Source organism: Petaurus breviceps, unplaced genomic scaffold, assembly GCF_028583685.1.
Source record: "Petaurus breviceps papuanus isolate PSGF00001 unplaced genomic scaffold, PetGlider_PUasm1.0 90881, whole genome shotgun sequence".
Lineage (NCBI taxonomy): Eukaryota > Metazoa > Chordata > Mammalia > Diprotodontia > Petauridae > Petaurus > Petaurus breviceps.
The window spans coordinates 2,854,521-2,865,378 of record NW_027187369.1 but is presented as its reverse complement, the minus strand read 5'-3'; the positions used below and the strand labels follow the sequence as shown (position 1 = coordinate 2,865,378).

General features: G+C 39.6%; 1 protein-coding gene and 1 pseudogene across 1 annotated transcript in view; both read left to right on the top strand.

The window, feature by feature from the left end:
• Window positions 1-10,858, top strand: part of TENM1 (teneurin transmembrane protein 1) — a 782,231-nt gene that overhangs the window by 473,185 nt on the left and 298,188 nt on the right. The gene's annotated exons all lie outside the window — the stretch shown is intronic.
• On the top strand, window positions 7,250-7,993 carry LOC138150553 (heterogeneous nuclear ribonucleoprotein K pseudogene; annotated as a pseudogene).

Here is a 10,858-nt window from a genome sequence, read left to right as displayed (position 1 = left end):
GTTCCAGAGAGTGAGACATGGAGAGAGAGAGAGAGAGAGAGAGAGAGCTGAACCATGGACCTGATCCATGTGCCCCAAAACTTTGAGAGGCCTCTTGCAGAAGAATCCAGATGGAGAGAGGGCAGCTCTCAAAATACCTTGAAATGGTTCGATGTGAACAGTAGTTTAGATTCTCAGCTTGTGATGCTCAATAGGAAAACTCCATTAGCCCATTCCTCTATTGTACTCTTACAATTAAAAGACACATTCTCTTTCTTTAAAATGAGATGTCTCTGCTAATGTAGATTACAATTCCATAAAAACAAATGATACAGAAAAGTATACCATAGTCAACTGGCTCATAAAATAAATGAGCAAAATACATGTCTGTAGCAAATGAGAAAGAATAAAGAAGTAATCACTGTCCTTCCTAAATGTTAAAAAAAATAGTACATTTTGTCAAATCAGTAGGAGCTCTGTAGGTGAATAGAATTAGGAAAGGACTTTCACTAACTGCAAAGGGAAATGAAAGCTAAATTTATTTACAAAATGAGGGAACATATAACCTAGTCATCGAAAACAGATATTCTAGGATAATTGCAAATGAGCAATCACAAATTCCTTCCTGCTCAAATCTCTTTAAATGGTGTCTATGGATGGGAGGGAAGAAAGTGCTGAATATCTGTTTATTTCTTCATGAAGAGAGTTTTATAAAAGCAAGAGAAATTGAAATCTTACGCATTAGTATATTTCTAAACCTTTTGGTCCTTTAAAAGAATAATTGGTCCTATTGTTAAATTTCCAAATCAGGAATTACTAGTGAGCAGAAGGCAAACAGAAATAAACATTGGAAAACTCCCCAGTTAGATGAGAGACTCCTCTGTTTCATCTCCTTTATTTGTGAAATAAGCTTATTGATTAGAGTAAATAAATTTATAGACCTACTTAAATCTTTTAATATGGGAATAGTCGGTTTAACAGAAAATATTTGAAATTTACCTTTTAACTAAAGTCGATTTTTAATACAAATTTCCAAATTGAATTTAGAGCATAAAGTTAGACCCAAGTGCATTTAAGCATGCGACTAGAAGGGGAACAAAAATAGATGAAAAATTGAACAAATATAAAGATTTATTGTACTGTTCCGTCTCCTGTGATTTCTCTCACAGTAGTCTCTCCAGCTCTAGCATCACAGGGGCAATCAGAAGTTGCCCCAAATAGCAAAAAGAGGGGGGGGATATCGAGTGCTTAGAAAAAAATCAGACATTATTACTGGAGGAGGTTACAGAGATCCTATCAATGACCAACAAACCATCTGCCCGGCCAATTTTCTCATTTTTAAAAAATCTTGTAGAGAATAATGTATGCATACATTTAGAACAGCCTTGATGATAGTTTGAGAATGGAGCTAACAGGCTTTTACTAAAAATATTCCCTAGCAGATCATGTCTTCAAAAAATACCTGTTGCGTAGAATATGCTATGCCAATTATTGCATGACCCATAGAGATGGTCCCTCAGTACATATACATTGGAAAGATACTTTGGGTGGTCTGAGTGCAGAATTAAATAGGAGTAGGAAAGAAGGCTAGATTGCCTTTCAAAAATCACACAAGCATCTCTCTGAAAAGAAGTCACTTTTTGTTTGTTTTTGCGTTTTTTTGCTTTTTGGAGGGGGGAGGGCAGGGCAATTAGGGTTAAGTGACTTGCCCAAGGTCACACAGCTAGTAAGTGTGTCAAGTGTCTGAGGCCTGATCTGAACTCAGGTCCTCCTGACTCCAGGGCCGGTGCTCTATTCACTGTGCCACCTAGCCACCCCCAAGAAGTCACTTTTTATGTCACTATTCTTCTACTTATATTGTGTGACTGTGAGTCATGGAATGCCATGGTTTACAAAGAATGAAATTTTTAGGTCACATAAAGAGGCTCGTGTTGGGCATAAGGAAACTGTATTGAATGTATTAGCAATGAAAAATCGTGCAGGAAAACTTGCATATGGTTAAAGATATAGATGACTAGAAAAGGAAGTGGGTTTGTCGTGGAAGAATAGCCAGATGATCCATATATAGGCATACTTCAGAGATATTGCAGGTTTAGTTCTAGGCCACCACAGTGAAGCGACTATTACAATAAAGCGAGTCACTCAAAGTTTTTGGTTTTCCAGTGCATATAAAAATTATGTTTATGCTATACTGTAGTCTGTTAGGTATGTAGTAGTGCTATGTCTAAAAAAACAGTGTGCATACCTTAATTTAAAAAAACCTCATTGCTAAAAATGGTAGCCATCATGAGAGCCTTCAGCAAGACGCAATCTTTTTACATTAATGTTGATGGCTGCTTGCAGATCAGGGTGGTAGTTGCTGAAGGTTGCGGTAGCCATGGCAATTTCTTTTTTTTCCATTTTTATTTTTCGGCATTCACTTCCATAAGATTTTTAGTTCTAAATTTTCTCCTCCTTCTTTCCCTCCCCCATTCCCAAGACAGCCTTCAGTCTGGTATAGGCTATATGTATACATTGATATTAAATGTATTTTCACGTTAGTCATGTTATAAAGAAGAATTAGAACCAATGGTAGAAACCACGAGAAAGAAAAAACAACAAAGAAAGCAAATAGTCTGTTTCGATCTGCATTCAGACTCCATAGTTCTTTTTCTGGATGTGGGTAGCATTTTCCGTCATGAGTCTTTTGGAGTTGGCAATTTCTTAAAATACGACAAATTAAGTTTGCTACATCAAGTGACTCACTTGACTACTTAGAGGCCATTGTAGGGTTATTAATTGGCTTAATTTTAATATTGTTGAGTCCCAGAGAATAGAGAGGCTCAAGGAGAGAGAAAGAGATAAGGGAATAACCAGTTGGTGAAGTAGTCAGAACACTCATAACATTTAAGTTACATGGGTGCCGTTTGTGGCTCCCCAAAATAATTACAACAGTAACATCAAAGATCACTGATTACATACAGATCACCGTAGTAGATATAATAATAGTGAAAACATTTGGAATATTGTGGGAATTACCAAAATGTTACAGAGAGACACAATGTGAGTACAGGCTGTTGAGAAAATGGTGCCAGTAGATTTGATTGATTCAGGGTTGCCAGAAACCTACAATTTGTTTTATTTTTTTTTCACAATGCCTATGTGGGAAGCACAATAAAACGAGGTCTGCCTGTATTGCATTACTCTCCATTCACATAATGTCAGGAACCAGCCCTTTGGGCAGAACATGAGAGGTTTCAGGCAGTAGTCCTGTGGGATGAGAAAATACATATGTGCTCCATTCCACATGGCGGAACAAAGTGGCCATATCATTGAGGTCACACATCTGTCAAAGTATGCAAGTGCACTGAGTGATCCTTGTCCTAAAGGAGCATGCATTATGCTTGGGAGATACTGAATGTAAACATATCACTAAAGAAAAGGTGATAGGAGGAGGAGAGAGATTTAACAGCCTTAGGAATCAACCTGATCTAAGCCTTAAAGAAAGATAAGAATGATGAGAGGAATTTCTACAACTATAATATCTGGAAGGAATCATTGTGTTAATTGTCTTCAGTAGAATACTAAACCGGGATATATTCCCTTTAGAAAGAAGAATTGCAGATGTTTGTGTGAATTAAGAGCATTTTATTACCTTGATAACGTTATGGGTGACATTATGAGTTGGTGTCTGTGATAGCTGTTTCAATATATATATCTCCTTGGAAAACAGAATCCCAAACCTGACTTTTCTTTAATTTATTTGCCTCTTTTAAAGGAGTGGAAAGGAAGATTGTTGCTTGTCTCTTTGCATGAGGTAAATCAAGGGATTTTACTGGCAACCGGAAAGTGTCCTTCAGTGTTCCAAGAAGAGATGTCTTTCTTTAGAAAAAACTAGTGGGGGGCCTGAGGCTTATTCTTCCCTCCAGTGAGGGGAGTGCCTTTCAGAAGCGATAGGAGCATCATGAGTGGAGGATAGTCATGAAAGGAAAAAAAGAATTTCCCTAGTAATTACACTGACCCTTTCCAAATTCACAGGGGCATGTGTGAATGTGCTGCAGGGCATTCGAAATGAGAATGAATGAATGAATGAATGAATGAATGAATGCAATAATGAAAATGAATAAGTGAATTAATAGGAGTTTGAACTTGAAGGTATGGAAAGGACAGGTTGAAACTTTGTAAAATCACAAAAGGAGAAGATGAATGCAAGAGTCCCAGATTATTAGAATTAGGCCTTCAAATCTACTTGAAACTTGTAATAGAGTTTTATGACTAATCATAATAGTACACATTTTTATAACCTTTTAGAAAAAAAATACTTTTTTATTAAAAGTTTTTTTAATTAATTAATTTTAATTAAAGCATTTATCTCACAACCTGGGAAGTGGGTATTGCAAATATCATTGGCCTCATTTTATTGCTGGTAAAACTGAGACTTCAAAAGGCAAAGTGCCTTATCTAAGGTTACATGGTTAGGAAGCATCAGGTCTTCTGATTCCCACACCATAATGTCCCTTGGGCTGGCAATTTACATGGCGACTAGGTCCCTGCTCTCTGTCGTTAAAGTAGCCTAGGCTGGTGGTAGGTTGAAGGAGGCATTAGGTGCATTCATGGGTGATGGATCAAGGAGGGAAGAAGGGAATCTGACAATGTTGAGAGGACTCCAGGAAAAGCAATGAGACTCTTCCACAAAAAAATATCCTTGATGCTCCCATCCCAGAGTTTTGGCCTACATTGACTTTTGGGATGTTGGAGGAGAGCATCTGTTATGTTCTCATGCTTTGGTGGGCCCCAAACAAATAGCTAAACCTCAGTACCCTGTTTGAATGTGATTTGGCCCAGTCACATAACCAGAGGAATGGTTAATTTCCCTCTTTCGTCAGTTTCAGTCTCTCATAGACATAAGTTCAATTCCTGTGGGTAGAGAGATGAGCCACGTGTATAGCTGAGGAAAATGAAGGTTAGATATTCATTTAATTGATTTAAAACAGAAAAAATCAGTGCTTATTTATGCATCTGCAATTGAATAGGCATAGATTACTATCCATTTTCTACAGAATTTGAAGAAGCGCATTAAATTGTTATTATTTAATGCTAACAGATACCCTCAGTATTATATGATATGAAGGGTTTAAGAAGTGAGAATACATTTTCCCCTTTTATAGATGTTTTTGAAACCCTTACAGGAACATTTGTAATATTCCCATTACTACCATAGAGCCTTATCCATTGTGAAGATTTTTTTTTCAATTTCCTTATGTGTCTATTTCCTTTTGGCAATATCTTGCTTTTTCTTTTTAAATTTAAAATTGAATATTAAAACAGATGCAGAGGAGAGCACTACTTACACATAAACTCTTGAACTGCATTTTTGTCATTTGCTCTGTGGGGAAAGAACCAATTGTATAGAATTGATAGCAACATTTTAGTATCTCCTGAAGTCCTTAGGGAAGAGCACTGTGCTTAGACAGATGAGTAGTCATCAGATCTGATGAGAGCATAGCCGAAGCCTTGCAGTGCTCATTTGTCTCTATGCTCTGACTTCTTTAAGGTGCTATGAAAACACATTTAGGTTCTAGTCTTACTGCCCAACAATGACCTGAGAAGACAGTGGCAGTTTAGGAGATTTCCATTGCCATCCCCACCCCCCTCCCTGTGGCTTAATATTAGCTTGGTAATAGTGCACTTGTTGTCTCATAGCCCTAATCAATGAGGACTGTGCTTGGGCTCCAGCTCCAATTCATATGAGTTTCTTAGGGGCTGCTGGTGCACGCGCATGGTGGGCTCTCTATCCAGATGGCATTGATCATTAGTTATAATTGTCAATTCTTCACCAGCCTCCATCAGTCTTCTGCCTTTTGACAGTATGCTAAACAAATCAATGTCCTACACTCTGAGCCACTTACATGACATCTAAAACCCATTCATTCTTCCCAAATCTGTAAAATGTGAAAGTTTTTCTTTCAAAACACTGGGTAAGAAAAACCTCATTTTACTCCCATTTTCCCCCATATCCCATAGGGCATGTCTAGGATGGAATACCATAGAAACAGTCATTTATAAGAGACATTTTTGTCAGTCAACATTGAACAATTCCACAGAAACTCTGCAGTGCTACTTTGTAAGATTTTTCATAGGGGGCCAGATAGAAGAATAAAGGGTAGGAGCACAGAGAGATATAGATCTTCCTCACCCAGCAGGCATCAATTAGAGTATGAAAACATGTGAGCAGTATGGTAAGGAATCGTGATTTAAATAAAAGGGCAGAGGGTTAGAAGTCATCTCTGGTTCCAAGTTCAGGCTTTGTCACTAACTAGCTGGATATTAGGAAATTCACTTAACCTCACGGTGCTTTAGTGTCTTCATCTGTAAAATGGGGCCATAACCTATCCTCCATAAGTCACTTATTCAGTATTAAAAGTAATGTAGCTTCATCCTGATTGTGTGGCACCAGATCTGTGCTAAGGATAAAATGAGATCATGGATGTAAAATGCATGAAGCATTAGCTATAACTTCCATTTATTATAGCTCTTTAAAGTCTCTGAAATGTTCAACACATGTAAGTGTACTAGATCCTCACAATGCCTGTGCAAAGAAGGGATTGCAGAAATATGTAGCCTATGGTCACATATATTTGAAGTCATGTCTCCCCTGATTGTAGGGCTAGAACATGTTCCACTGTGCCACCCCACATCTCCCTATGTAACACAAAGTATCTATTATTCTTATCATCAACAGTATGTTACAGACATGCTCCCACATAACATTGCCTTGGTCAATTGGAAAAGTAGTCTGGTGTGATAGATAGGACATTGCACTCAGAGTTAGGAAGACTGGAGTTCAAATCCCACCTCAGTGCTTACTAGTTGTATGACCCTGGATGAGTCACTGAATCCCTTTGTGCCCTGATTTCCTCCTATGTAAAATGAAGTAGTTGGTCTTGTTCTGTAAGGCCCCTTGTCATCCTGACTCTATGAGCCTCTGAAGGTCGTTTTACAATAATGTCATCATTATCATTTAACCTTTCAACCATTTAGAATTCTCATACCATTATGCCTTTGTAGTAACTTTTTCTTCCACACTCTTTTAGCAGAATCAGTCATTTAGTATTTAGTAAGAGGGAGTGGGAGCCTTCGTTTATTCTCTGTCTAGCTCAGACTAAATGGGGCAGAGTAACCCTAAATACCACTGTATTACTAGTGTCAGTTGTTGATTCCATCCAGACCACTTCCCTTCTGCCCTGTGAGGATATATGATGCTGATTATTTACCCATTTAATCCAAGAAAATGGAGAGGGAACAACTGGCAGAAACCTTCTCCAATACTGAAACTAGTGGTGAATTTGGTAAGTGCCCTGCCAAAGATATGGAGGAGAAGCAGGTCTTGAAAAGATCTCGAAACACTGATGAGATGATGGAGATGCACATTTAACCTCAGAGCAAGAGTACTGAAGCAGTGATTGGGAAAGGAGGCCAGGATATTAAAGCACTTTGTACAGATTACAGTAGCCAATGTTTCAGGCCCAGGCAACAGCAGCCTTGAGCACATGCTGGGTATCAGGGCAAGTATCAAAACAATTAGAAGAAATTCTGAAGAAAATCATTCCTGCCTTGGTAAAGGGCCTACAGTTGCCATCACCCTCTGTAACCAGCCCGCTCCTACTCATATCTGATGCTGTGGAATGCTTAAATTACCAGCACTTTAAAGGAAGCAACCTTAACTGTGATTTAAGGTTGTTGTTTCAACCAGTGACTGGCAAGAATTATTGGGGTCAAAGGTACTAAAGTCAAAGGATTTCGAAAGAACACCTAGACAACTATGAAGCTTTTCCAAGAATGGCGTCCTCATTCCACTGATAGTGTTATTATTGGCAGAAAGCCTGATAGGGTTCCAGAGTACAGAAAGATGATACTCCATGTTCTATCTGAGTCTCCCATCAAATAACGGGCACAATTCCATGATCCCAGTTTCTATGCTGAAACATATGACTGTGGTGGTTTCACAACTATGTGTGATGAAGATGCTCTGTAGGATTTCCCACGTGGGAAAGGGGAAGCTTTGATAGAATGCCTGCCATCAGTTCGTGATGCATGTCCTATGCCCCCCTCTAGAAGAGAGCCTTTGTGGAAAACCCCCACCACCTCCTCCTTGATATTGTGGTCTGATGGTAGCAAACATTTAAATCTTCCTTTTCTTCCACCACCACCATTTAAGACGGAGCCCAATAACTGTTACGATGGCGTTTTTGGTTAGCTCTGCAGTAGATACAGGGAGTCCTTTCGAACAGCAGATGGCTTATAAGCACAGGGCGGTTCTGGATACGATTATTCCTATGCAGAGGGCCGTGGCTCACACAGTGATCTTGGTGGACCCATTATTATACAAATAACTGTTCCCAAAGATTTGCCTGGATCTGTTTTGGGCAAGAATGGTCAGTGAATCCAATAAATGTGTCGTGCATCTGGAGCAGCGTTAGTCAGAATTAATAAGGCTTTGGAAGGATCTGAGGATTGAATGATCACCATTATGAGAATGTGGGACCAGATACAGAATGCACAGTGTTTATTTCAAAGCAGTGTGAATCAGAATTCAAATGTTGAGGGATACTAATTCAAGTTTTTTTTTCTTTTTTATACTGTGAAGCAGTATTCTAGAATGTTTTTCTAAGACTAGTGAAGAACTGAAGGAGTCCTGCATCTTTTTTTTCTCTGCCTGTGTTTAAAAAGCCAATGTTCCTTTGCTTCATAGGCATTCTGTTACCTTTGTTAAATAGAACCCAATACTATGAAGCTAGAGCTCTAGGCAGATGACCTTTGCACTAATCCTGATACTGAGCTAATGACTTGACTCCTCTAGGTCCCACTTCCCCTTCTATAAATTGAGTGAGTTGGAGTAAAATTGGATTGGTCTCTAAGGCCTCTTCTACTTCTATCCCTGTACTCACCCCTTGGCTATACCCAGAAAAAACAGCGTGGTCCAAAGGCCAGCCAGCTGTCTAAGACACATAGGCCACTCATCAGTCACAAGAGAAAAAAAAGAGGATTTTTGTTTCAGCTCAGTCTTCATCCCTGTTCATAGCAAGGAAATTGAAAGTTTAGTAGCTAGTTGTAGTTTGTCCTTTGTTCTCAAAGAGGACCATGACCCCAGGAAGGTGATGCCATTACTCACAAGTGAATTGGATTTAAGTGAGAGAAGACTGTGTAAGGTCACCAGCCTTGCTCTCTCCTCTGGAACAATCTGGGTCCAGTGGCCTGATATAGATCAGGGCAACTGGAGATAGTCCCAGATGTGGTGGGAGACCTGGGCCTTTTTAAACCAAGTTCTTTCCCAGGTCTCAGTTTGTCTGAGGCAATGCCCATTTAGTGATTAAGGCTAGGTAAAAAGAAATGTGGCAAAGAATGACCTCTTTTACCTAGTCAAAAAATAATTAATCTGGTTGGGGAAGACCCTCAGGGTTTCTGGCAAAAAGAGAAACAGTTGCTGTATATACTCACTCTGAGTCATCAGAACCTAAACAATGACCCTGTGTGGACAGAGGAAGGAAAGAAGGAAGGAAGGGAAGGAGGGAGTGAGGGAGGGAAGGAAGGAAGGAAGGAAGGAAGGAAGGAAGGAAGGAAGGAAGGAAGGAAGGAGGGAAGGAGGGAAGGAGGGAAGGAGGGAAGGAGGGAGTGTAATGCCATGCACAGCAGCTTTCCAGAAGAATTGCTACTGTGAACAGCTTTTAAGATTCTGATTACACAGTATAGTGAACATTCTATTTATTCCATAACAAATCAAAGCAAAACTTTCACAGAAAATCAAGGTACAGCATTCATAATATTATAACTTATATTGACAAACAGTTTATCATTAAAATGGCCACATAGTTTTCACCAAAGTGGTCACAGAATATTTAGAACAAAGAACAATCATCTCAAAGTACAAAAGTCTTTCACTCATGGGACAAAGTCTTAAGTTAACTTAATTAGTATCACAATATAGTCTCAAAGTACAATAGTGAAAGTCTTCCACTCATAGGGCACTCAATCAGTTAACTCAAGTTAACTCAATCAGTCACTTATTCAGCAAAGTCTTCCACCATGGGGCAAAGTCTTGATTAACTCAATCAGTCACTTATTCAACAATCAATTATTAAGTATCATGCACAAACCCTCCACCCATAGGTCACTAGTAAACTACAATTTCATCTTTACTCAGTACCCAGGGAGAGGTCTTTTCATCTTGACTTGAGGCCGTTCTCAGATTCCCTGGATCCCCTTCTGTGGTCCCAGATTCTACCTGGATTCACCAGACTGTCACCTGGGTTCAATGGCAGACAGCTCCCAGTTCCTTGTCCAGCTCTCTGGGTAGGTCCTACTCCACACTGAAGTTCACAGGGTCTGGTCCACATCAGATCCTTTACCATTTTGGCTCCAGGGAATTCAAGGCTCAACCAAGCCACAAACAAACAAAGTCTCAGCATCCCAGTCATGCTTCCCTGCTTCCCCAGTCACCTTGGCTCCTGGCTCCTGCTCAGAGGAAGTTCCACCAGGACAAGTTCTCAGGAAATTCTGGCTCAGTTCTCCATTCTCTCTTCTGTAGCTGCTCTGCCACCAGATGCTGGTCTCAAGAAATTCTGACTGAGCCTCTCTGGGGCTTTTCTTATATACACAGTATTAGCTATTTCCTGTTTCAGCCAACCCCTTCCTGTTATGTCAGCAACAGGAGACAGGAATTCATACCTTCTCTTTCCCCAACAGAGACTTGATTAATTACTAAGTGCTAAGTATCTGCTATCTTTGCCAACACAAAGGGACCTTCAAATTCAAATTACATTACCATTGGGGGGGGGAGAGAGAGAGAGAGAAAGAGAGAAAGAGAGAGAGAGAGAGAGAGAGAGAGAGAGAGAGAGAGAGA